Raw genomic sequence first — 27,466 nt, forward strand, 5'->3', positions numbered from 1 at the left:
GCGCCAACGTAGTACAATCCACCAATCACTTCAATGGGTTTGCCGTAGTAGTAGTATGACGTCATTAGCATTGATCTTGGGAGCTAAAGTATATTTTACTAAAAAGAAAGAATGCACAAAATGTCCAAACTCATTTTGACATTACGAGCAAATTGTATTGTGATAAAACCACAACTATTAATATACAATAATGATTTTTGATATTGAAATACTTGAAAAGACAGGTTTTGTTTACTAGACACGACGAAGTAACCTATATTTTCCCGCGTTTTTGTTCCAGCAATTTCCTAATCAAAACATGTCTGCCACATGGGCCATATCAAGACCTTGGTAAGTGAGAATTACGCTATAATTACTATTAAATTAGACGTTATTGCTAGTTCATATATATTTAGTGAGTTCTTAAGAAGGGAAGGGCTTGGCGGATGTAAACATCAAAACGTGTCTCCCACGACAATGTTTATTTTATGGGTGTAAACAAGGTATTCTACGTCACGTGGTGCTACTTCTGTAGATTTTATGCGCAGTTTCTTGTAATTGTAGTCTACAGATTATCGAGGCTATAAAATAACTCTGCTATATTCACCCGTGTGATGTTTTTCTCATTTAAATTGTTATCGAGTGAAATCTCCTTTGCTACGTGCCGTCTGAAAGATGATTACATCTGATTATGAAATTGGGTCAGTCCCACAAAAAAATATCACCATCGTCGGGTTATCTGTTTCGTGTGACATGTTTCTAGTGTTGGTCATTACCACATTACGGGTTTTGTGTCATTGCAAATGTAGTTGGCATGCAAGATACTCGTTATATTCAAGAACCATGAAACAGAATAAGTGCGTATGCCTTCTGCCCACTGTCGCTGGACAGGTTGGTAACCCATGGTCGTAACCTAGTTAGAAATTAATTTAGACGTGTTACGTCGTCTAATTTTTATCATGGTTGCATGACATTATATTTAAAATTGCTAAGATAATGTTGATTTAAATATGCATAATCTAATAACTCGTGAAGTTTTTCAACATTTGATTAATGTTATTTTCATATCTTTTCCTCTTTCACCTTGGGTTAGTTTAGTAAGGCTCTAACTTAGGCCAAAATTATGTTAAATTGTGGACTTGAAAACCCATTCCTTGGAATTTATGAAAACTATGCTAACTCAGTGGTTTTCTATTGGAAGAAATTTTTATTTTTCTTCCCTTTTCAGCATTTGTTCTTCTACAACTTACCTATATTTATCAGCACTGTATATGGAAATAAGTCTAGAAAGTAGGAAAACAAGAGTTTGCAGAATAGGGAAGTGCTACATTTGATAATTTTGAGAGAAAATAGATTTTATTAGATATAACCAGTAGTTTTGAAATTTACTTTCACATTTTGTTAGGCTCAGCATTAAATCTGAGCCTATTCAGTGCTTTAATGTGATTTCCTGGGTAAAATCTTAAGACCCTGAGGAAAAATCAACAGATTCCAATATTCATGGATAAAATAAAACAAAGGTGGTTTGTAGAATGTTGGACGCACCCCTGTAACCAGATCAGACCTATTTAGAGGGGTTGATGGGTGTGTTTCAGTGTCTAGTATGCATACACTATGTAGGAGATATCTATAATGTCCACTTTTAGAGGAAACTTACAAAGGTTTAATTTTAGTATAATAATGTATCCTATACTGTTTTTACAGTAATTCTGTGGTTACGGTGTTTGTAGGTCATTTCTGCTATAAAAAAAATGTTTCCTTAATGCTGATGTACAGTATCTTATTTACTGTACATAGAAAGATTTCATTGGTCAATACAGTATCAGACCGGAACAGATATTTTATTTGTAATTATGTATTGCTTGAACAAAACAATTTATTACATGCCTTGACACTTTGGTCCATTTCAAGTCATTCTGAATGCTGAAATTATCTCCTTTTCTTCCTTATTACTTGAAACTAATTCCCCCGATAAACACCTTTTCATGAACCTTTAGTGGCTAATTCTTTTTTTTACCATTATTGTACTTGTAAGTATTTTGCCGCTAGTGGTCATTAATAGGGAATTAGTTTTACTCAGGAAATAACTGTAACCCAAAAAAGAGTTGTTTGGTAATTTTATTAACTTTGGCCAAGATTTGGCAGAGGACAGTGCATTATCAAGTTATTGACATCTGTGTCAAATCCCAGTCGGGACATCTGATCATGCCTTGATTTCATAAATAGTGAAGACTGAGCAGCCTGTCCTTGATGTATCATACGCTTGTAAAATTTATATGAAATCCCAAGCAGACTGGAATGGTATTTTGCATGATCTTTTGTGCTTGAATTGGTCACAATTATATAGTAGTGTAGATCCTGTTGTCCCTTTGAATGAGAATGTAGTCAGCATAATTGATAGGCGTATCCCTTCTCGTGTGCTAAGGTACCGAGTGAAGGACAAACCGTGGTTCAATGATGATTGTAGACGTGCTTATTTGGAGAAGCAGGAGGCCTATCATCTTTGGAAGGGTAACAGATCAGATTTGACCTGGGTTAACTATACTCAGGTTTGAGCTTTTGCTTAGAGAGTTTATGCCTCAACTGAAAAGGAATACAATTTAACCATAAAAGAAACCCTTTCTGGTACAACTCACGAACATAAATGATGGTCTACCTTTAAATCTGCACTCTTTGGTGTTGATGCAACAGTTCCTCCTTTACTTAAACCAGATGGCTCAGGCACTCACTGTTCAAAGGAAAAGGCAACCCTTTTGGCTGAGGTTTTGTCAGTAAACAGAGTAATGAGAAACTTGAACTTCCTCATTCCTGTTTTCCTGAGGCTAAACTAGCTAATTTAGCTTTTCGATCTCGTGAAATTAAAGCTCTGTTGATGGACCTTGATGCTTAAGGAGGTGTAGACCCAAATGGTATTTTTCCTTTGTTTTTTATAAAGACAGCAGATTTCTTAGGTCGAAAGTTATCTGTTATTTTGTGCAAGTTAACAAGAAGAGGAGCTTTTAGCACTTGTTGGAGAATTGGTAATGTTACTCCTCTGTGTAAATGTGTTTGTGGTAGCTCAAGTCCCACTGATTACCACCCAATTTCCATAACTCCCATATCTAAAGTTTTTGAACGTCTTAATAGGTTTGCTGAAGGTAATCATCTATTCCCTAGTTTGCAATTTGGTTTTCGTAAAGGCCTTGGAGAATGTGATCCCCTTCTGACAATCTCCAATGCTGTACAGAAATCCCTTGATTGTGGTCTGGAAGTTCGTATTATTGGCCTTGATTTTAGTGCTGTCTTTGACTGTGTTAATCATGAGGTCCTTGTTTTCAAACTCAAACAGTTGGGAGTGGGTGGGTTGTTTTTTAGCATTATTGTTGATTTTATAAGTAATATATCGCAAAGAGTTGTTGATGGGCACCATAGTGAGTATAGGAATGTGCTATCCAGTGTTCCACAGGGTAGTGTTCTTGGCCCATTACTTTTCATACATGACATGTGGTTTGGCCTAGAAAACAAGCTTGTTGCATATGCAGATGATGCTACTCTCTTTGCATCAATTCCATCCCCTGAATGTAGATCTGGGGTTGGTGAATCCCTTAATAGAGATTTAGCTAAAATTAGTGCATGGTGCAAATTATGTGGCATGAAGTTGAATTCTAACAAAACTCAAAGTATGAGTGTAAGTAGGTCAAGGACGGTGGCTCCTCAGTATTGATAATGTTTCTTTAAACTTGTATAACTCTTTTAAAATTTTAGGTGTGATTCTTGACAGCAAACTTATTTTTGAGAAACACTTTAGGTCTGTGTCTTCTTCAATTGCACAAAAAATTGGCTTATTGAGAGTCTTTTAAGATTTTCAGTGATCAATCTATTCTGAAGGAGTGTTTTAATTCTTTCATTCTACCTTGTGTTGTGTATTGTTCTCCTGTCTGGTCTTCAGCTGCTGATTCTCATCTTAATTTGTTGGACAGAAACTTACGGTCTATTAAATTTCTTATTCCTGATCTAGATATTAATCTTTGGCACCGTCGTTCAATTAGTTCATTATGCATGTTGCATAAGATTTTTCATAACTCTGACCATCCTTTACATTTAGATCTCCCTGGACAATTCTATCCTGTTCGTAATACTAGGCAGGCAGTTAATTCTAATAGCCAGGCCTTTTCCACCATGAGGCTCAATACTACAAAGTATTCTAGAAGTTTTATTCCAGCTGTTACCAAGTTGTGGAACGATCTACCTAATCGGGTAGTTGAATCAGTAGAACTTCAAAAGTTCAAAGTTGGAGCAAATGTTTTTATGTTGACCAGGCTGATATGAGTCTTTTTATAGTTTATATATGACATATCTGTTTTTGATGTTGTTAATAGTTTATATATGACATATCTATTTTGACGTTGTTACTGGTTTTTAGAATAATTTACTGTTTTTAAATATTAAACTTAGCCGGTGAATATATAATAGCTGACGTCTCGGACGGCTCGACAGATTCCAAAAACTCGCGAGCGATCGCCGTGAAGGTTGTGGGTGTGACCACCAGCGCCGACTATCGGCCAGATACCGCATATACTTGTCAATTTCTCCAGTTCTTCTCTGTCGGTCTTGTCGACAAGTTGGTTCCGCTCGCTTATGACCTTGAGTTTTCGACCGATTTGGTGAAGTACTTTATTTTGGTTGTTTATTGGCTTTCGCTGTGTCGGGTGTTTTCTTCAATTAAACTTTTGAAACCTTTTTTTTGGCTGGTGTTTATTGTTGATGAATTTGGTATTGACTTGGATTTTCTCTGATTGTTCAAAATGGCTGACCCTTCTCCTGTATATCGCAAGTGTGCGAGGGATTGCAACAAACGTCTTCCCAAGGCCTCTATCGACCCTCATACTGTTTGTTCTAATTGCCGGGGTAAATCCTGCCAATTAGGAGATCGGTGTGAGGAGTGCGTGGTCTTGTCGGAATTCGACTGGCTTGAGTATGACAAATATACTCGTAAGCTTGAGAGAGATAGGGTGAGGAGAAGCTCCTCTAGATCTTTGGAATTTTCCTCCTCCCATGCCCCTGAACCTAATCCTTCCCCTGTAGTAGTTGTTCCTGAACCCCCTACTAGCACTCATGAACCGTCCATGCGGGATATGTTTCTAGCGATTCAAGCTTTAGGCGAAAAAGTTGAGTCCTTAGCATCGGACCGTAACCAACTCATGTCAGATGTTAAGTTGTTGAAGTGTCAGAGTGGTAAATCAGAAAATCGTAGTGATAAAGTGATAAGTGCTCAAAGTGTGTTTAGTGTTGCGACCGAGGGTTCGTCTGTTCGTGCTTGTCGCTCCCCTAGTCCGAGACCTCTTTCAGGCTCCCCTGCACCAGGGAGAAGTAATGTCGTAGGACTTAAGGGGGCGAGAGGCGTAAACCAACGTACAGACGTTCCCTCTTTGGTATCGGACGTTTCTCGTCGAGATCGCCCTTACCATAAGACGGGTGAGACTATGTTCTCCTCGTCCTCCGAAGACTTATCGCACAAGAAACCTTGACGCAAGGTTTCTAGACCCTTGAAGCGAAAGTCAGTCCCTTCAGGACAGGTCCAGCGTCCTGGCTGTAGCCATTGGGGCAGCTCTGACCTTTTGCAGTCGTCGGATGACTGTTCGCCTGTTAAGCGCAAGCGTAACACGGGGTCCGAGGGTCGCGGTAGAGGCAATGTTTTGCCAACGCAGACGTTACCGACGTCACGGCCCGTTCCGACTCCCGTTGACCCGAAGTGGGTTGTCCTGCGGGACATGCAGTCTAAGCTTGCCTCCCTTATGGAAGAGTATGACTTTGAGCAGGTTCGCGATGATCCTTTGCTTACGAGTCGCCAGTGCGCTGAACGTGACTCTGGCCTTCAGCCGCCCAAACGAGTATTCACTCGTCAGTTTGACGTTAGTGCTGACGTTTCTAGTGCTTTGAAACGCGATGCTAGTCGTGTGCCTAGTCTTTCACGTTAGTCACGTGACATGGATCCTCCTTTGCTGCAGTCTCGGACTGACGTTCAGCTGCTGCCGCCGCAGCCCCGCACTGACGTTCGCCGACCGGCTCCGTTGCCTCGACGTGACGTTGAGCGTCAGTCACCGCAGTCGGAGGTTGTTTTGCCTGCTCAAACTCTGCAGTCAATGCAGGTCCGACGTGACGTCGAGCGTCAATCGACTTCAGCTGTTGTTGTTGGTCAGTCACAGGACTTTCAGTCCTTTCAGCAGCGTCGTGACGTCGCTTCCTCTTCTGCTACTGCTGCTCCGTTGCTTGTTGACATTGCCTGTCAAGCGTTGCCTCCCCGGCATGTCTCTCCGTATCATGAGACTCGGCAGTTGTCGGACGAGGTTCCGTCGGATGAGGAAGTCGCTGATCCCCTTCCAACTGATATTCCTTTGGGGACTTTGTCAGACGGAGAGGAGCCTAAAGCTGCTCAGCCCTCTCTTGATTTTAAAAAGATCATGCTGATTTTTAAGGAACTGTTTCCTGACCATTTTGTAACTGCTGCTCCTCGTTCGCCTCCGTCAGAGTTTACGCTAGGCCTAGCTACTTCGACGCCGTCGTTTACTAAGCTAGTGCTCTCTCGCTCTTCTAAGAGAGATTTGCGTTTACTAGGCGATTGGTTGATCACCAGGAGGAGTTTGGGGAAGACAGCCTTTGCTTTCCCACCTTTTAAACTGGCTTCTAGAGCGAGCGTCTGGTATGACACGGGAGAAGTTCTCGGCTTGGGAGTTCCTGCCTCTGCCCAGGGAGACTTCTCAAGCCTCGTAGACTCTCCCCGTCGCCTGGCCATGAGACGCTCTAAAGTTTGCTGGTCCTCTTCGGACCTTGATCATCTCCTCAAAGGGGTTTACAGGGCCTTCGAAGTTTTTAACTTCTTGGTTGGTCGCTGGGAGCCTTGAGCAGGAAGATCTCTTCGGCCGACCGTGATGTATCCGTGCTAATTATGTCCTGCATGGACAAAGCTATCCGTGATGGCTCTAATGAGCTCGCTGCTACCTTTACGGCAGGAGTCCTTAAGAAGAGGGAGACTCTTTGCTCGTTCCTTTCGGTAGGAGTAACTCCCTGCCAAAGGTCAGAGCTTCTCTTTGCCCCGTTGTCATCTGCCTTGTTTCCTCAGCAGTTGATTAAGGATATTGCAGCTTCTCTGGTGCAGAAGGATACCCACGACCTGATGGCTACGTCGGCGCGCAAGGCTGCTCCTTCATCATCTTATGTCGTAAGACCCAAGCTCGATACTCCAGCAACGAGGTTTATCCCGCCCTTTCGTGGCAGAGCCCCCAGTAAGGGAGGCGCTCGTGCCGATAGTAAAAGAGGCAAGAGGAGAGGATCCAAGTCCTCCCGTGGCAGAGTCTGACTGCCCACGTCCTCAGACAGCGGTAGGGGCCAGACTGAACAACTTCTGGCAGGCCTGGGAGAAGAGGGGTGCAGACCGAGAGTCTGTGTTGTTGCTAAAGGAGGGGTACAAAATACCTTTTGTACGGAGACCTCCTCTGGTAAAAGTTCCTATAGACCTCTCCCAGGTATCGAGAGGAGTCAAGGAGACAGGCACTACAACTGCAGGTGTCTCAGTTGCTAGAGAAGGGAGCGGTGGTGAAAGTCTCGGACCTTCAATCACCGTGATTTTACAACTGTCTCTTCCTAGTCCCAAAGCATACAGGAGGTTGGAGGCCGGTGCTGGATGTGAGTGCGCTCAACGTTTTTGTTGTCAAAACAAAATTTACGATGGAGACCACGAAGTCCGTCCTAGCAGCGGTCAGAGAGGGAGACTGGATGGTCTCTCTCGACCTGCAGGATGCGTACTTCCACATTCCTATACACCCGGATTCTCAACTGTATCTGAGGTTTGTATACAGGAATGTGGTGTACCAATTCCGAGCACTGTGCTTCGGCCTCAGCCCTGCTCCTCTTGTTTTTACGAGGCTCATGAGAAATGTGGCAAATGAGAAATGTGGCAAAATTTCTTCATTTATCGGGGATTCGAGCCTCCCTGTACCTGGACGACTGGCTGCTCAGAGCGTCGTCCCGTCATCGCTGTCTGCAGGACCTTCAATGGACGTTGGATCTTGCAAAGGAGTTGGGACTGTTGGTGAACCTAGAGAAGTCTCAGCTGACTCCCTCCCAAACGATTCTCTATTTGGGGATGGAGATTCGCAGTCTAGCTTTTCGGGCTTTTCCGTCTGCCACCAGGATAGATCAAGCCTTGCTCAAAGTCCGCCTCATGCTGTCATCCCTGGAACAATTTATCTCTCTAGGGAGACTTCACCTTCGCCCTCTCCAGTTCCATCTAGACTCCCATTGGGACAAGAACAAGACTTTGGAGGCTGTCTCAATCCCGATCTCCGAACCAGTAAAGACGTGCCTGAACTGGTGGGACAGCAATATAGGTCTTCGAGAGGGTCTGTCCCTGGCGGTCAAGAACCCAAACCACGTGTTATTTTCAGACACGTCGGATTTGGGTTGGGGAGCGACTCTGGACGGTCTGGAATGTTCGGGTCTTTGGACGTCGGATCAGAGGAGCCTTCACATCAACTGCAAGGAGCTGTTGGCTGTTCACTTGGCCTTGACGAGTTTCGAGAGTCTTCTCCGAAACAAAGTGGTAGAAGTGAATGCGGACAACACCACAGCCTTGGCGTACATCTCCAAGCAAGGAGGCACTCACTCCCACACACTGTTCGTCATCGCAAGGGACCTCCTCATCTGGTCAAAAGATCGAGGCATCTCACTGTTGACGAGGTTCGTCCAGGGAAAATTGAACGTCTTGGCGGACTGTCTCAGTCGGAGAGGTCAGGTGATCCCTACAGAATGGACCCTCCACAAGGACGTGTGCAAGAGTCTTTGGATGACTTGGGGTCAGCCCACCATAGACCTCTTTGCGACCTCATTGACCAAAAGGCTCCCGACCTATTGCTCTCCAGTCCCAGATCCAGAGGCGGCCCACATAGATGCCTTTCTGTTGGACTGGTCTCACATGGACGCTTACGCATTTCCGCCGTTCAAGATCATCAACAAGGTTCTGCAGAAGTTCGCCTCTCACGAAGGGACAAGGTTGACGTTGGTTGCTCCCCTCTGGCCCGCGAGAGAGTGGTTCACAGAGGTACTTCAATGGCTGGTAGACGTTCCAAGGAGTCTACCTTTAAGGATGGATCTCTTACGGCAGCCCCACGTAAGGAGTCTTCATCAAAGCCTCCCCGCGCTTCGTCTGACTGCCTTCAGACTATCGAAAGACTCTCAAGAGCTCGAGGATTTTCGAAGGAGGCAGCCAGAACGATCGCGAGGGCTAGGAGATCATCTACTGTCAAGGTCTACCAGTCGAAGTGGGAGGTCTTTAGAGAGTGGTGCAAGTCATCCTCTATTTCCTCTTCCAGTACCTCTGTAGCCCAAATTGCAGACTTTCTCCTGCATCTGAGAAATGTTCGCTCCCCTCTCTGCTCCCACTATTAAGGGCTACAGGAGCATGTTGGCGTCTGTGTTCAGACATAGAGGCTTGGATCTGTCAAATAATAAAGATCTCCTTAAGTCCTTCGAGAGCTCTAAGGAGCGTCGTATGTCAACTCCTGCTTGGAACTTAGACGTGGTCCTAAGGTTCCTAATGTCCGACAGGTTTGAGCCATTGCATTCAGCCTCCCTGAAGGATCTCAACCTCAAGACGCTTTTTTTGGTGTGCTTGGCTTCGGCTAAAAGGGTCAGTGAGATCCATGCCTTTAGTAAGAACATCGGCTTCTCTACAAATAAAGCCACATGTTCGCTTCAACTTGGTTTTTTGGCCAAGAATGAACTGCCTTCTCGTCCTTGGCCTAAATCTTTTGATATACCTTGTCTGTCAGAAATCGTAGGCAACGAGGTTGAAAGAGTACTGTGCCCAGTTAGAGCTCTTAAGTTTTATTTGGCTCGTACTAAACCATTACGAGGTGGTTCTGAGGCCTTATGGTGCTCCGTTAAGAAGCCCTCATTGCCCATGTCTAAAAATGCTTTATCGTACTTTATTAGATTTTTAATCCGGGAGGCACATTCTCATTTAAATGAGAAAGATCGTTGTTTGCTTAAGGTCAAGACGCACGAAGAGAGAGTGATAGCAACTTCGGTGGCTTTTAAGCAGAACAGGTCTCTGCGAAGTATTATGGACGCGACCTTTTGGAGGAGCAAGTCGGTGTTCGCTTCATTTTACTTAAAAGACGTTTCTGAATCTTTATGAGGACTGCTACACCCTGGGTCCATTCGTTGCAGCGAGTGCAGTAGTGGGTGAGGGTTCTACCACTACATTCCCTTAATCCCAATATCCTTTTAATCTTCTCTTGAAATGTTTTTAATCTTGTCTTGGGTTGTACGGAAGACTAGGAAGTCTTTCGCATCCTTTTTGATTTGGCGGGTGGTCAAATGTCGTTTCTTGAGAGCGCCCAGATTAAGGGTATTGATGAGGTCCTGTTATAAGGGTGTTTGCCCTGGATATAACAGCTCCTGGGAGTCTTTCAGCATCCTGAGAGGATGGCTGGGCTTCGTGAGGAAAGCGGACTAATAAGGCAGAGTAATCGTCAGAGTCAGCTTCCTTACCAGGTACCTATATTTAAGTGGGTTTTTTATGATATAATTGTCAAAAACTCATGAGCATATACGCCTTTATTGTATTAATACTGGTCTCTACCCACCACCATGGGTGTGAATCAGCTATTATATATTCACCGGCTAAGTTTAATATTTAAAAATGATATTTTGATTATAAAATAAATTTTTGAATATACTTACCTGGTGAATATATAAATTAAAGGCCCTCCCTTCCTCCCCGATAGAGACCCAGCGGACTGAGAAGAACTGGAGAAATTGACAAGTATATGCGGTATCTGGCCGATAGTCGGCACTGGTGGTCACATCCGCAACCTTCACGGCGATCGCTCGCGAGTTTTTGGAATCTGTCGAGCCGTCCGAGACGTCAGCTATTATATATTCACCGGGTAAGTATATTCAAAAATTTATTTTATAATCAAAATATCATATTGTTAATTTGTTCTCATCATTTATTTATTTCCTTATTTCCTTTCCTCACTGGGCTCTTTTTCCCTATTGGAGCCCTTGGGCTTATAGCATCTTGCTTTTCCAACTAGGGTTGTAGCTTGGCTAGTAATAATAACCAAAGTAGGCACAATATCAAATGTATCGTACCATATGTCTACATGTACTGTATGTTGATACCTGGTGTGGCACGTTCTTAGTTGCACAAAAAGGTATTTATGCCGAGGAAAGATTTAAAATAAAAATTTTGGTCTTTTTCTGTCAAATTCTCAATTCCTGTTGTGAATATTAATGTCTGTATTGTCATATTTTTCCTAACATAGTGCGCTTCTGATGATCCTTTGTATTTGAATCTTTCTAGACTATACCATCCATCTTATAGTAATTGGTATAAACTTATTCTAATAGTCTCGTCTTTCTAGTAGGAAATATCGACATTACAGTTTTGTAATAGTTTAATACGGGCTGTGACAAAATTGGAGATGAACATGCTAATCAAACATTTGAATCTTTGTTGAATCAAAAGTTAAAATTTTTGGGACCTTTTATGCCATGTCACATATCATGGTATATCTGTTTCTTATTTTACATAGTTATTTATTCTAACTTTCTTTTGCTATTTCCTTTTGGAAATTTGTTCTTTACTTTACAATTTCATTTCTGCCCTTGTCTGCTTTCCCTGTTTGACCCTTTTGATTACTAGCATTCTACACCCTGTCTTGTAATGACACTGATAATAATTATTACTGTGCACTGGTATGTAGATTATAATGTATCCCTACAAGTCTATATATGTACTTTATTTTCATTGCTTCATGGTGCATTTGATAGAAATTTGAGCCCTCACATCCTTTGTTGAAGTTGGCTTGCTTATCATAGTTTACTAATCTTCAGAATTTTAAATATTTAACTTAGCCGGTGAATATATAATAGCTGCAACTCTGTTGCTCGACAGACACATACATAAAAACTCGCCAGCGATCGCTATACAGGTTGCGGGTGTGCCCACCAGCGCCAACTGTCGGCCAGATACCACTCTCGATGTAAACAAAACCTTCAATTTCTTCTCTGTCGACGTGTCGACAAGACGTACTTTACTCGCTGTTGAACCTGGAGTTTTTTCCCATCATATTTGGTGAAGTACTTTAATTTGGTTTGAGCTTTCGCAGTACAGGTGTTTTTCTTCAAATAAATCCTTGAACTCTTTTTTGAATCGGATTAATTGTTGATGACTTAGATCGTTTTTGGAATTTTCCCTTGACTAATTCAAAATGGCTGACCCTTCTCAAGTTCCCAAGTTTCGAAAGTGTAATGCTAGGGACTGTCATAGGCGTCTTTCAAAGGCTTCTCTCGACCCTCACACTGTTTGTTCCAATTGTCGGGGTAAAACCTGTCAATTGGAAGATCGGTGTGAGGAATGCGTGGGCCTTTCGGAATTCGATTTTATCGAATTTGATAAATATACACGCAGACTAGAGAGAGATAGGGTAAGGAGAAGTTCTTCTAGGTCGGTAGATTTTTCCTCTCCACATGCCCCTGAACCTAATCCTTCCCCTGTAGTGGTTGTTCCTAACCCCCCTCCTAGCACTCAGGAACCGTCTATGCAAGACATGATGCGTGCTATTCATGCCTTGGGGGAGAGAGTTGAGGCTTTAGCAAGTGACCGAAATCAACTCATGGCGGACGTAAAGGAACTCAAGTGCCAAAGTGCCACGGCGGAAAGTGTCAAAGTGCCTAGTGTTACGCAAAGTGTTGTGAACAGTATTGCGATCGAGGGTTCGTCTGTTCGTGCCTGTCGTCCACCTAGTCCGGGACCTCTTGCAAGCTCCCAAGCCCAGGGGAGAAGCAATGTCGTACGACTCATGGATTCGAGAGGCCTTGATCAGCGAACAGACGTTCCCTCTATGGTATCAGGCGTATCTCTCCAAGATCGCCCCTACCAACGTAAGACGAGAGAGCCCATTTTTACCTCGTCGTCCGAAGGTGTTTCACGTAAGAAACCTTGGACCAAGGTCTCCAGACCTTTAAAGCGTAAGTCGGTCCCTTCAGGACAAGTCCAACGTCCCGGTTGTAGCCACTGGGACAGTTCGGACCCGTTGCCGTCATCTGATGACTGCTCGCCTCCTAAGAGAGGCAAAGTTGTGCCGTCTCATTCGCTAACCCCGTCTGTTACCGCACCTGCTTCCGTAGACCCTAAATGGGTGTTACTGCAAGACATGCAGTCTAAGCTTGCGTCCTTGATGGAGGACTACAACGCTGAGAAGGTTTCCGTTGAACCTACTGGCCATCAGCCATCCAAGCGTTCTGTTGTGCGTCCTGTTGACGTGGATGTAGCTTTCTCGCGTCAACCAGTTGGGGTGGTACCTCCACCGATGCGACCCAGTGTGGATTTCCAGCCGCACGTTGACGTTAGGCAACGCACGGATGCGATTGGTGACGTTCAGGACGTTCATCAACCATCAGAGTTGACTTGTTTTGACGCGGTGCGTCAACCTCCGCAACCCGGTATGGTGTTGACTGCACAACCCAGACGGTCTAAACAGTCTCGGGTGGACGCTGTGCGTCCTCGCGCACCTGTTGCTGTTGACAGTTCCCAGACTGTTCAGCAGTTCCAGGACGCTTCGTCCGGCTCCGTCACGTATGCACCAGTGCGACCGGACTCTGCGAGTCAAACGTTGCCTACACCTTTGCCGTTTTCTCATCAGTTATCGGATGAGGAACTGTCAGATGAGGACGTTGCTGAACCACATCCTGAGGATCAGCCTTCAGAACTAGATGAGCCTAAAGCAGTTCAACCATCCTTGGACTTTAGAAAAGTCATGGCTGTTTTTAAAGAGTTGTTCCCTGATCACTTTATTTCTGTGGCTCCTCGTTCGCCGCCGTCAGAGTTTGTCTTAGGCGTTCCTGCTACCATGCCTGCCTTTACTAAACTCGTTCTCTCTCGCTCATCCAAGAGAGCTTTACGGCTGTTAGGCGATTGGTTAGAGACCAAGAGGAGTTTAGGGAAGACGGCATTTGCCTTCCCCCCATCTAAACTCGCGTCTAGATCGAGCGTCTGGTATGCCACGGGAGAAGTTCTCGGCTTGGGAGTTCCTGCCTCTGCCCAGGGCGACTTATCAAGTCTTGTAGACTCTCCCCGCCGCCTTGCCATGAGACGCTCGAAGATTTGTTGGTCACCCTCGGACCTGGACCACCTTCTTAAAGGCATATTTAGGGCGTTTGAAGTCTTTAACTTCCTGGACTGGTGTTTAGGAGCCCTGAGTAGGAAAATCTCTTCTGCCGATAGGGATGTTTCCTTACTCATTATGTCCTGCATGGACAAGGCCGTCCGTGATGGGTCCAATGAGCTTGCCGCTTCATTCACGTCCGGAGTCCTTAAGAAACGAGAGTCTCTGTGCTCTTTTCTGTCAGCTGGAGTGACGCCATGCCAAAGATCTGAGCTACTCTTTGCGCCCTTGTCTAAGTGCTTGTTTCCTGAAGTCTTGGTCAAGGAAATTGCCTTGTCTTTAGTGTAGAAGGACACCCACGATCTAGTTGCGTCCTCGGCTCGCAAAGCTCCCCCTTTGCCTGCCTTGTCTGCTAGACCTAGGATAGACACTCCAGCGTCCAGGTTTATCCCGCCCTTTTGTGGCAGAGCCTCCAGCAGGGGAGGTGCTCGTGCCGAAGGGAAGAGAGGGAAGAGGAAAGGATCCAAATCCTCTAAGGGCAGAGTCTGACTGCCCGCAACTTCAGACAGCCTGGGAGAAGAGAGGCGCAGATCAACAATCTGTGAGGTTGCTCAGAGAGGGGTACAAAATCCCTTTTGTACGCAGACCTCCTCTAGCGACGTCCCCCATCGATCTCTCTCCCAGGTACCGAGAGGAAGAAAAGAGACAAGCCCTGAAACTGGAAGTGTCTCTTTTGCTAGAGAAGGGAGCGGTGGTCAAAGTCTCGGACCTTCAATCACCGGGGTTTTACAACCGTCTCTTCCTAGTATCAAAGAAGACAGGAGGTTGGAGACCGGTGCTAGACGTCAGTGCTCTGAATGTCTTTGTCACAAAGACGAAGTTTACCATGGAGACCACAAAGTCAGTCCTAGCAGCGGTCAGAAAGGAAGACTGGATGGTCTCTCTAGACCTAAGGGACGCCTACTTCCACATCCCCATTCACTCAGACTCCCAACCTTTTCTGAGATTCGTCTTCGACGATGTGGTGTACCAGTTTCGGGCCCTGTGCTTTGGCCTAAGCACAGCTCCTCTCGTGTTTACGAGGCTTATGAGGAATGTGGCAAAATTCCTCCACTTATCGGACATCCGAGCCTCCCTTTATTTGGACGACTGGCTTCTCAGAGCCTCTTCCAGTCATCGCTGTCTGAAGGATCTCAATTGGACTCTAGATCTGACCAAGGAATTGGGACTCCTAGTCAACTTGGAAAAGTCACAGCTGGTCCCATCCCAAACTATTCTGTATTTAGGGATGGAGATTCACAGTCAAGTTTTTCGGGCTTTTCCGTCGGCCCCCAGAATAGATCAAGCCCTGCTCTCCATCCAGAAGAGGCTGAAGAAAGAACGCTGCTCAGTCAGGCTGTGGATGAGTCTGGTAGGAACGCTGTCATCCCTGGAGCAATTTGTCTCGCTAGGAAGGCTACACCTCCGACCTCTTCAATTCCATATGGCTTTTCACTGGAAAAAGGACAAGACGCTAGAGGCGGTCTCGATCCCGATTTCCGAAAAGATAAAGTCTTGTCTGACTTGGTGGAAGGACAATATCAGCCTACGAGAGGGTCTTCCCCTGGCAGTTCAGAAACCCAACCACGTTCTCTTCTCGGACGCATCGGACTTGGGCTGGGGCGCGACGCTGGACGGTCGGGAATGCTCAGGTCTGTGGAACTCGAGTCAGAGGAGCATGCATATCAACAGCAAGGAGCTTTTGGCGGTTCATCTGGCCTTGATAAGCTTCGAGAATCTCCTTCGAGGCAAGGTGGTGGAAGTCAACTCGGACAACACCACGGCCTTGGCGTACATTTCCAAACAGGGAGGTACCCACTCACTGACTTTGTACGAGATCGCAAGGGACCTGCTCATCTGGTCAAAAGATCGAGGCATCTCCCTAGTAACGAGGTTCATCCAGGGCGACTTGAACGTCCTAGCAGATTGTCTCAGTCGGAAAGGTCAAGTAATTCCAACCGAATGGACCCTCCACAAGGATGTGTGCAAGAGACTTTGGGCGACTTGGGGTCAACCCACCATAGATCTCTTTGCAACCTCGCTGACCAAGAGGCTTCCAATCTATTGCTCTCCAGTCCCAGACCCAGCAGCAATACATATAGATGCCTTCCTCCTAGATTGGTCACATCTAGATCTTTACGCATTCCCACCATTCAAGATTGTCAACAAGGTACTGCAGAAATTCGCCTCTCACGAAGGGACAAGGTTGACGTTAGTTGCTCCCCTCTGGCCCGCGAGAGAATGGTTCACCGAGGTACTTCGATGGCTAGTAGACGTTCCCAGAAGTCTTCCTCTAAGAGTAGACCTTCTACGTCAGCCACACGTAAAGAAGGTACACCAAAGCCTACACGCTCTTCGTCTGACTGCCTTCAGACTATCGAAAGACTCTCGAGAGCTAGAGGCTTTTCGAAGGAGGCAGCCAGTGCGATTGCTAGAGCGAGGAGAGCGTCTACCATTAGAGTTTACCAATCAAAGTGGGAAGTCTTCCGAGACTGGTGCAAGTCAGTTTCCGTATCCTCGACCAGTACCTCTGTAGCCCAAATAGCTGATTTTCTCTTATACCTGAGAAAAGTACGATCCCTTTCAGCTCCTACTATCAAGGGCTACAGAAGCATGTTGGCCTCGGTCTTCCGGCATAGAGGCTTAGATCTTTCCAACAATAAAGATCTGCAAGACCTCCTTAAGTCTTTTGAGACCTCTAAGGAACGTCGTTTGGCTACACCTGGGTGGAATTTAGACGTGGTCCTAAGATTCCTCATGTCAGACAGGTTTGAGCCTTTACATTCAGCCTCCCTGAAAGATCTCACTCTTAAGACTCTTTTCCTGGTATGCTTAGCCTCGGCTAAAAGAGTCAGTGAGCTTCATGCCTTCAGCAAGAACATCGGGTTTTCGTCAGAAAAAGCTACTTGTTCTCTGCAGCTTGGTTTCCTAGCCAAAAATGAGCTACCTTCTCGTCCTTGGCCTAAATCTTTCGATATTCCTAGCTTATCGGAGATCGTAGGCAATGAACTAGAAAGAGTCTTATGCCCTGTTAGAGCTCTTAAGTTCTACTTAGCTCGTACTAAACCTTTACTAGGCCAATCTGAAGCGTTATGGTGTTCGGTTAAGAAACCATCCTTGCCTATGTCAAAGAATGCTTTGTCATATTTTATCAGATTGTTAATACGAGAAGCTCATTCACACTTGAGTGAGGAAGACCGATCTTTGCTTAAGGTTAAGACGCACGAGGTTAGAGCTGTAGCAACTTCCGTGGCCTTTAAGCAAAATAGATCTCTGCAAACTATCATGGACGCAACCTATTGGAGAAGCAAGTCAGTGTTCGCGTCATTTTACTTGAAAGATGTCCAGTCTCTTTACGAGAACTGCTACACACTGGGACCATTCGTAGCAGCGAGTGCAGTAGTGGGTGAGGGCTCAACCACTACAATTCCCTAATTCCATATCCTTTTAATCTGTCTCTTGAAATGTTTTAATGTTGTTTTTATGGGTTGTCCGGAAGGCTAAGAAGCCTTTCGCATCCTGGTTGATTTGGCGGGTGGTCAAAGTCATTTCTTGAGAGCGCCCAGATTAGGGGTTTGATGAGGTCCTGTTGTATGGGTTGCAGCCCTTGATACTTCAGCTCCTGGGAGTCTGTCAGCATCCTAAGAGGATCGCTGTGCTCCGTAAGGAAGACGTACTTACAAGGCAGAGTAATCGTCTAAGTCGACTTCCTTACCAGGTACCTATTTATTTTGGTTTTGTTATATTGATAACTGTCAAAATGAAATAAAAAACTCTTAGCTTATACGATGTAAACATATTTAACTCTGGTCTCTACCCACCTCCTTGGGTGTGAATCAGCTATTATATATTCACCGGCTAAGTTAAATATTTAAAAATGATATTTTAATTATGAAATAAATTTTTGAATATACTTACCCGGTGAATATATAAATTAAACGACCCTCCCTTCCTCCCCAATAGAGACGTAGTGGGATGAGAAGAAATTGAAGGTTTTGTTTACATCGAGAGTGGTATCTGGCCGACAGTTGGCGCTGGTGGGCACACCCGCAACCTGTATAGCGATCGCTGGCGAGTTTTTATGTATGTGTCTGTCGAGCAACAGAGTTGCAGCTATTATATATTCACCGGGTAAGTATATTCAAAAATTTATTTTATAATTAAAATATCATTTCACAAATCAATTTATATGCATTACTGTATAAGGATTCTAGGAACTTAATTTTTCAAATGTTGATTGATTTTATTCATCGACTAGTGGTCCACACTGAATTCACATAATTTTATTGATGTCTAATCCGGAACTTATTTGTGAATTAGCACAAAACTATGGATGTAAAGTTAGGCTATAAGTTCCATACTTTCATTAATACTTACGTATTTTTGAATTCTTGAACTCACTTCTTTGTAGAGCTCATTCCATACTTATAGACTTATATCCGAAATGGGGACCGTATAAGGAAAATATAGCACAAGGGCTTGCTATTTGATGAACATATGCATAATTAAAAGTAGTCATTTAATTTTTTGATATTTATTTCAATGACTTACCAGTATTTTATTTGTTTTACATCCTAACAGTGTGTACAGTATATGCAACAAATACTGATGACTAGGCTTTAGTTTCCACGGATCACCGCCCAAGGGTGTAAAATGTCAGTGCTCTTATTCTGGCTTTGCTTGGGAATGTTTACCAAATCTGACATATTTGGAAAATTTGGGCATCCCCTCTTCAAATTTAGTATAGCTTTATATTGAGCACTTCATGTTTTCATTGATTTAAGATTAGATTTTGAGTTCTATACTGTCTTTTTTTAAGTTTTGTGCTGCAATCCATATACATTTAAGTGTACTATAGAGGAAAACTGTGTTTAGGAAATGATATAATGTATTTGAGGAATGTATTCATCTTATTGGAGCCAAAATGAAGTCTTATATTGTGATAGATATATGCTTAGAAAAGATAGAAATAATACAGCTAGATGCAACAGGAAACACTATACAATTACTACTTGTATCTGATGAGCAGGTCTCAATTAAGTTTAAGTAAGATATTAAGTAAATGGTAACTAGGATGAGGAAAAGTCGTATCAGATTTAGAAAATCTTCCCAAGATTGTTTTTCAAATTAATTTTACTTAGTTGCTGTTTTCTGAAATCAAGGGAATTGATCTGTTTTGTAGCCTGAGCTTGTCATAGTTTAAGAAAGGTGGTTGATGATATGATGGTAGGCATTCAACACTTTAGCAGTGAAGTAGCTATTTGGTAGAGAGCTTTTTGCTTTTTATGTAAGTCTTGAAATAGTTCTGTTGTTGTTGAATGTGTGAAGTTAGGAATGAAATCTAGTGATTCGAATACTATATAAAGTTTAGTCCATACACTGTCACTAGGACTTGAAGGTAATTTTTATTTTCATTATAGTGGTTATCTTGAGAAATTGATAATTAAAACGGATTTTGAGCAAAGCGAAAAATCTGTTTTTGTGTGAGAGGGCCATGTCATTCTGATGGAAGGGTTCCTTTAGGTAGCCTTCTAAGGGATATTTGCAACAGTGATACTCCCAGAGAATTAAACCGAAGGTCTCTAGGATTCTAACTCCTGGCGCGGGTATCCAATAAAGGATATCGCATAATATCAGGGGACGTATTCTAGATACGACACATAGCAATCTTCACCCCAAATAGATTTAATTCTTTGATGTAAGGGGGAAGAGTGGCAAAAGAAGGGGGTGTCGTTCTAGGTACCCGGTGGACCTCCTTCACTACTACTACCGCGACGCCATTCCTATTTTCGTTAAGCGGAAATGACCGCAGATAAAGTAATTTTGGGAGGGGTCAGCAAAAGGGTAGGTCCATCAGGACGACATGGCACTCTCACCTAAAAATAGATTTTTCGCTTAACTCAAAATCCGTTTTTTGGGCTCAGGCCATGTCGCCTGATGGAAGCATACTAGAGCATTGTCTTAAAATTACTATTAGCTGTGGGTTTGTGTATGTGCCTTCCACTTTGAATAGATTGCCTTATTTGGTCTACTAGTCCTGTGTGTGAAATTCCAGAGATCTGTCATTTCCACTAGGCCTGGAGCTGGTTTAGTGCCTCCTGACCCCAACAGGGAAAATGTTGTTATCGACAATAGGGATTCAAGGTTTGTATTTCCGTAGGAACAAAAGGGAAAACTTTGGAGTTTACCTTTTTACTTACCCTGAGAATGTAAGATTCGTTCTTTCAGAAATCGTTATTGTGATTTCAAGTTATAAGCCCTATACATGGATTAAATAAAACTCTAGTATATTTTATTAGTCCATAACTGAGGCAGCAGTAATAAGGAGCAAATACGTTTTATGTATTTTATTTTGCAACTAATTAATCAAATGTAGTTACAACAAAGTATGAATCTGATCCAGCATTACAACACATCAAGGTCCATATTTTATCGTTTAGAAAAAATATATAAATACATTATCGAATTAACGCCACTCAATGGAGATGTGAAACCAAATCTATCTGACATGTTCAGATGTTCAGAAATGCATAAACACTGACGCAAACGTTCACTTGGCACTGGTGTATTGGTCAGATATGCACCTATACAGAACAGTATGTTGATCATCGCTGTGATCTGCACTAGAGGGTAGGTATACCCATGCACCCGATGCACTGTAAAGTCCCAAAATTGCCCACTGTTCATCGCAGCACTAGACGACAGGATTAATGACACTACCCGCTCCCACCACAAAGTGTTTTATTTCATGTACTTGCTTCGCGTGATGTTTATAGAAGACCCTGGATGATCTCCACCCATTGTATGAGCGGAGTAAGTCCATATGTTGAAAGAAAAATTACTTTCTGTGTTAAATCCTTTAGAGTACAATCCTCATTGTTTGGTTCGTAGCATAGTTGCAAGACTTTGTCCAAATATCATGTGATGGGCTTTGGTGGGGTTGCTGGCTTGAGTCTAGCGCATGCTTTTGGGATCTTATTAAAGATTTCACGAGAGAGGTCCACCTCAAGCATACAGAAGTGGTCTAGCCTGGGCCGATTTACACAAAGTAATTGTAGTAGAGGCCAGGCCTTTTTTGTGTAGGTATATGAAGAATGCAAGACAGAAATCTATTGATATCTCAGTTGGTTTCCTTATTTTCACAAAGGAAACCCATTTCTTCCATGACGATTCATATTGTCTCCTAGTCGAACTTGACTTGTACTCCTCGATGAAGTCAACTTTATCCTTCGAGATTCCAATCTTTTTGTTCGCAGCTAGGGCGAGAAAATCATGAGATGTAGGTGGTTGGTTCTTGAGGATGAAGCATAGACAGTCGACTTCTGGACCAGTTGAGATAGTACTGGATCCGGCTGAGGAAACAGCTTCAGTTTCAGCTCTAGGACTAGAGGAAACCAATTGCTTTTGGGCCACTTGGGGGCCACTACTGCTGCTGTCCCTCTGAAGGATCTTAGCTTGTCGAGGACTCTTAGCAGGAGATTGGTTGGTGGAAACAGGTAAATGCGATTGCACTTGTTCCAGTCGAGGGACATGGCGTCCACCGCCTCTGCTTGAGGATCCATATAAGGGGTTACGAAATGAGGTTTTTCAATATTAATCTTACCCGATGATCATGTAGCTGTCAACTCTGTTGCCCGACAGAAATCTAAGGTCGGGATACGCCAGCGATCGCTATACAGGTGGGGGTGTACACAACAGCGCCATCTGTGAGCAGGTACTCAAGTACTTCTTGTCAACAAGAACTCAATTTTTCCTCTGTCGTGCCACCGGCAAGACCTACTAATACGCCGTCCCTAACTGGATTTGTTTTCACAACTTTTTGGTGAAGTACACTATTCCAGTTTTGAGCTTTCGCTATGCAGGGGTTTTATCTTCATTTCAAAACTTGAACTCGTTTTGGATAGATTTAATTATGGTGACAAAGAGAGTAATGACTCTCTTTCACTTTTAAATGGCCGACCCTTCCCTTAGACGGAAGTGTTGGTGACGAAGAGAGTATAGACTCTCTTTCACTTTTAAATGACCGACCCTTCCCTTAGACGGAAGTGTGTTTAGGTTTTTGGTAATTTTGCTTAACAAAGTTATAGATTTTTTTTTATATCTCTCCGCCATTTATAGGCCTCTTCGATTAACTTTCCATTTATTATAAACTTATAAAAATGAATTTTTATGTTTGTTTATATGCGACCTTTCCTAATAGTAGGCGGTCCTTACTTGGAACCGAAGTTAATTAACATTGAGGCCGTCATATCGTATTTCCTTTTAAGAATTTATGCTATTTTAATTTTAAAATTTTTGGAAGAATTTCTTTGATAGTCTCGTACTGTTTTCAAAGATGAACTAACGTTTAGTTTAGTCTCCGCAGTTGTTGACGTTCAGAACGTTCAACATGCGCTCTATCGTTACGATAGAGAGAGAGTATTTCACGGTTTCACGTTGCAGTAAGAGTAAACCGATTCTAGCGTTTCGTTCATTCTTTCTTAGCTTAAATGGTTTTAATTCTAATAAAGGAACTTTTTATTTGGGAAACCTTTCAGTTTTTTTCCTTTAACAAATAATATGTTTTAACGATATATAATTGGGCTCTTCTCTCAGGTTCTAAGTCAAGAGAGAGAGAGAGAGAGAGAGATAGAGACGGAGGGAGAGAGAGGAGAATAAACGTTTCGTTCAAGCGGGTAACGTTGTTCTCGTTTTTTTTTTTTACTCTTCTCCCTAGTCGCTATAGGAGAAGAAGGTAAAACGTTTCTAGAGTTTTATTCTTGTTCCCAGGCTTTATGCGGTGAGAGATTTTAAACGTAGTTTATTTGATCTAGTGTTTAGTCTCTTTTCCAGCCACTGAATTCTTTATCTTTCATTATGTTTTTCTGTTACATTGTAAAACTGTTTTCGCAATTACTACCTTTTAATGAAGGATAGGATTGCGTGTTTCAGGTACAAATCACTTAAAGTTTCGAGTTCAGTGAAATAAGTGCAAACAGAAAATCAAAAGTGATAAAGTGATATGCGCAAAGTGTTACAGTGTTGCGTTCGAGGGTTCGTCTGTTCGTGCCAGTTGTTCACCTAGTCCGATACCTCTTACAAGCTCCCAAGCCCAGGGGAGAAGTAATGTCGAAGGACTTATGGGTTCCACAGGTCTTGATCGACGAACAGACGTTTCCCTCCGTGGTTTCGGGTGTATATACACACGTTGCCGACGTGATCACCCCACCCACACAAAGACGAGAGAGCCCATTTATTCCTCGTCTGCGGAAGAGGTTTCTCGCAGAAACCATGGACCAAATCTTGCAGCTTTTAAGTGCAAGTCGGTCCCTTCCGCGCAAGTCCAACGGCCTAGGTGTAGCCACTGGGTCAGTTCGGACTCGCTCCAGTCATCCGACGACTGCACACCTCCCAAGAGAGGCAAGGTGGTACCGCAACAGGCAGTAACTCCGTCTGTTGCCGCACCAGCTGTTTTAGACCCTCAGTCACAACGGACAGTAGCTCCGTTTGTTGCCGTCTTTCATAGACCCTAGGGGTCCATGCTGCAGACTATACAGTCTCAGCTTGCTCCTTCATGCAGGAGTATCGTGCTGGAAGGTTGACAATGCACCTGTTTATCTACAACCTTCCACGGTTGTGCGCTCAGCAGATACTGCGGCTGCCTGCTCCCACACCCCACCTGTGAGAGCTCCACCTCCGATGCGCAGTCGACCCTGCCAGACGCATGTTCATGCTGCACCCTCCATTGACATGCGTGAGCTACCGCATCAGCAGTGGGAAGGTGCTGTAGAGCTGCCGTGTTTTGACACAATGCGGCATGCTCCGCAACCCATGCGGCATGCTCCGCAACCCACGGCAGTCCCTCCCACGCACCAACACTCTGCTTTTGTTGTTGCCAGCTCCCACACTCCGACTGCGGAGAAGGTTGACGATGCACCCGTGGGCCTACACCTACCACGGTTGTGCGCCCGGCATGGCTTCCTGCTCCCACACTCTTGTTGTGAGAGCTCCCCCACCCATGCACAGTCAACCCTGCCAGATGTATGATGACTCCCACAGACACACGGAGCACTCCGTTGCCGTGCGTGAGCTACCACAAGCTGCTGTGTTTTGACACGGTGTGTCAGCCTCCGCAACACACTGTGGTTACCGCCACTCGCCCGCAGCAAACTAGTCAGTCAGGAGTTGAGGCTTCCCCACACAACTTTGGTTGTTGCCAACTCACAGACTGTCAAACAGTTACATGACGTTGCCTTCTGGTCTGCTACTAATACACCAGTGCTGTATGTCCTCACGCTCCTGTTGTGGTTGACAGTTCAGTTTTTGACAGTTCACAGACTGTCAAGCAGTTTCATAACGTTGCCTTCTGGTCTGCTGCTTTTGCACCAGTGAAACCCTCACTGAGATAACCTAGCTTTTCTCGGACATGGTTCCTGTAGATGAGAAAGTGCTGTTCTCCCTCCTTCTGATATTTTCTTGAGGACTCTGTCATTTGGAGAGGAGCCTTAAGCTGCTTAGCCTCCTATGGACTTTAATTAAAGCATAACATGCTTCCAGGGAGGGTAAATGGTTCCGCTTCAGTCGCTAACCCCGTCTGTTGCCACACCTGCTCCCATAGACCTTGGGCTTTGTTGCAAGACATGCAGTCCAAGCTTAGTCCTTGATAGAGGATTTTTTACGGAGAAGAACCTTCTTGCCAACGACCTTCCTACCGGTTGGTTGTACGCCCTGTTGACGCTGAGGTATCCTACTCACGTCCGCCAGTTGAGATGGTTCCTCCACCGGTGCGACCCAGTGTGGGTTGCCAGTCGCACGTTAACGTTAAGCTACTCTCGGAGGTGGTTGTGGACGTTCAGTGTGTCACTGGGAAGACGTTCAACAACCAGCAGAGGTGACTTGTTGTGACGCAGTGCGGCAACCTCAGCAACCCGATAAGGGGTTGTCTGCACTACCCAGACAGTCTAGACAGTTTCGGGTTGTCGCTGTACTTCCTCGCATCCCCATGGTTGACAGTTCACAGACTGTGCAGCAGTACCATGATCTTGTGTCCGGCTCCGTCACGCATCCACCAGTGCGACCGGATTCAGCGAGTCAGACGTTGCCCACTCCGTTGCCGTTTCCTCATCAGTTTCGGATGAGGAACCCTCTGATGAGGACATGGCTGAACAAGACGATCAACCCCCAGCCCTGCTATCCATCCAGAAGATGCTGAAGAAGGAATACGGCCCTGTCAGGCTGTGGATGAGTCTGGTTAGGACACTGTCATCCGTGGTTCAATTGGTGTCACTTGGAAGACTACACCTCCGTCCTCTTCGGTTTCATCTAGCTCTTCACTGGAAAAGGACAAGACGCTAGAAGCGGTCTCGATCCCGGTTTCCGGAAGATAAGTCTGGTCTAACCTGATGAAAGGACTTTATCAACCTTTTATAGGGTCTTCCCCTGACTGTTCAGACTCCCAACCACGTTCTCTTCTCAGACGCATCGGACGTAGGCTGGGGTGCGACCTTAGGCGGTAGGGAATGCTCGGGATTATGGAACTCGAGTCAAAGGACAATGCATTTTAACTGCAAGAAGCTTCTGGCAGTACGTCTGACCTGGAAAAGCTTCAGGTCTCTCCTTCAAGACAAAGTAGTGGAGGTCAACACGGACAACTCCCTGCTTTGATGTTCATCTCCTAGCAAGGAGGGACCTACTCTCTGACATGGTGCGAGTTCGCTAGTGACCTCCTCTCCTGTTCAACAGGTCTAGACTTTTCACTAGTAACAAGTTTCTTCCAAGGCAACTTGAATGTCTTAGCAGATTGTCTCAGTAGGAAGGGACAATAATTCCAACATATTGGACCCTCCACAGAGATGTATGCAAGAGACTTTGGGTCACCTGGGGCCAGCCAACCATAGATCTCTTCGCAACCTCGATGTCCAAGAGGCTCTCAATACTTTGCTCACCTATCCCGGACCCAGCCGTGGTTCTTTTAGATGCCTTTCTACTAGATTAGTCTCATCTAGATCTATATGCATTCCCTCCGTTCTAGATTGTCAACAAGGTACTGCAAAAGTTCGCCTCTCACGATGGGACAAAGTTGACACTAGTTGCTTCCCTCTGGCCCGCGAGAGAATAACTTACCGAGGTACTTCGATGGCTAGTAGACGTTCCCAGAACTCTTCCCCTAAGGGTGGACCTGCTACGTCTGCCACGCGTAAGAAGGTACTCCAAGGCCTCCACGCTCTTCGTCTCACTGCCTTCAGAGTATCGAAAGACTCTCGAGAACTAGAGGTTTTTCGAAGGAGGCAACCAGAGCGATTGTTAGAGCAAGGAGAACATCCACCCTTAGAGTCTACCAATCGAAGTGGGAAATCTTCCTAAACTGGTGCAAGTCAGTATCCGTATCCTCGACCAGTACCTCTGTAACTCAAATAGCTGACTTCCTCTTATATCTGAGGAAAGAGCGATCTCTTTCAGCTCCCACTTTCAAGGGTTACAGAAGCATGTTGGCATCAGTCTTCCGTCACAGAGGCTTAGATCTTTCCAACAATAAAGATCTACAGGACCTCCTTAAGTCTTTTGAGACCACGAAGGAGCGTCGTTTGGTTACACCTGGTTGGAATTTAGAGGTGGTTCTAAGATTCCTTATGTTAGACAGGTTCGAACCACTTCAATCAGCCTCCCTGAAAGATCTCACCTTAAAGACTTTTCCTGATATGCTTAACCACAGCTAAAAGAGTCAGTGAGATTCATGCCTTCAGCAAGAACATCAGATTTTCATCCGAAACGGCTACATGTTCTACATCTTGGTTTTCTAGCCAAACACGAGCTGCCTTCTCGGCCTTGACCAATATCGTTCGTTATTCCAAACTTATCGTATGGTTGGAAATGAACTAGAAAGAGTATTATGTCCTGTAAGAGCTCTTAAGTTCTATTTTAAAAACCTTTACGAGGCCCGTCTGAAGCTTTATGGTGTTCAGTTAAGAATTCATCTTTGCCTATGTCAGAGAATTCTTTATCCTATTATTTTCAGACTGTTAATACGAGAAGCTCATTCCCTTCTGAATGAGGAAGACCAAGCTTGGCTGAAGGTAAGGACACACGAAGTTGGAGCTGTCACAACTTCCGTGACCTTTAAACAAAATAGATCTCTGCAAAATATTTTCGACGCAACCTTTTGGAAAAGCTAATCAGTGTTCGCGTCTTTTATCTTAAGAATGTCCAGTCTCTTTACGAGAACAGCTACACTCTGGGACCATTCGTAGCAACGAGTGCAGTAGTGGTGGGGGCTCCACCACTACAATTCCCTAATTCCAGAACCTTTTTAATCTTTC

The 27,466-nt window shown here is 44.4% G+C and overlaps 1 protein-coding gene across 3 annotated transcripts in view; it reads left to right on the plus strand.

Annotated features, from left to right (window-relative positions):
- Positions 1–241: 241 nt before the first annotated feature.
- The window catches only part of LOC137638480 (zinc finger protein PLAG1-like), a 173,047-nt gene continuing 145,822 nt past the window's right edge, over positions 242–27,466 (plus strand). Inside the window, exon 1 of one of the 3 annotated variants that reach the window (XM_068370568.1) lies at positions 242–330. The gene's annotated coding sequence lies outside the window, so the exon portion shown is untranslated. Of the gene's footprint in view, positions 331–486; positions 871–27,466 lie in introns of those variants that run through there. The other 2 variants (XM_068370567.1, XM_068370569.1) reach the window with 2 other exon arrangements.

Source organism: Palaemon carinicauda, chromosome 3 (genome assembly GCF_036898095.1).
Source record: "Palaemon carinicauda isolate YSFRI2023 chromosome 3, ASM3689809v2, whole genome shotgun sequence".
In the NCBI taxonomy this organism is placed as follows: Eukaryota; Metazoa; Arthropoda; class Malacostraca; order Decapoda; family Palaemonidae; genus Palaemon; species Palaemon carinicauda.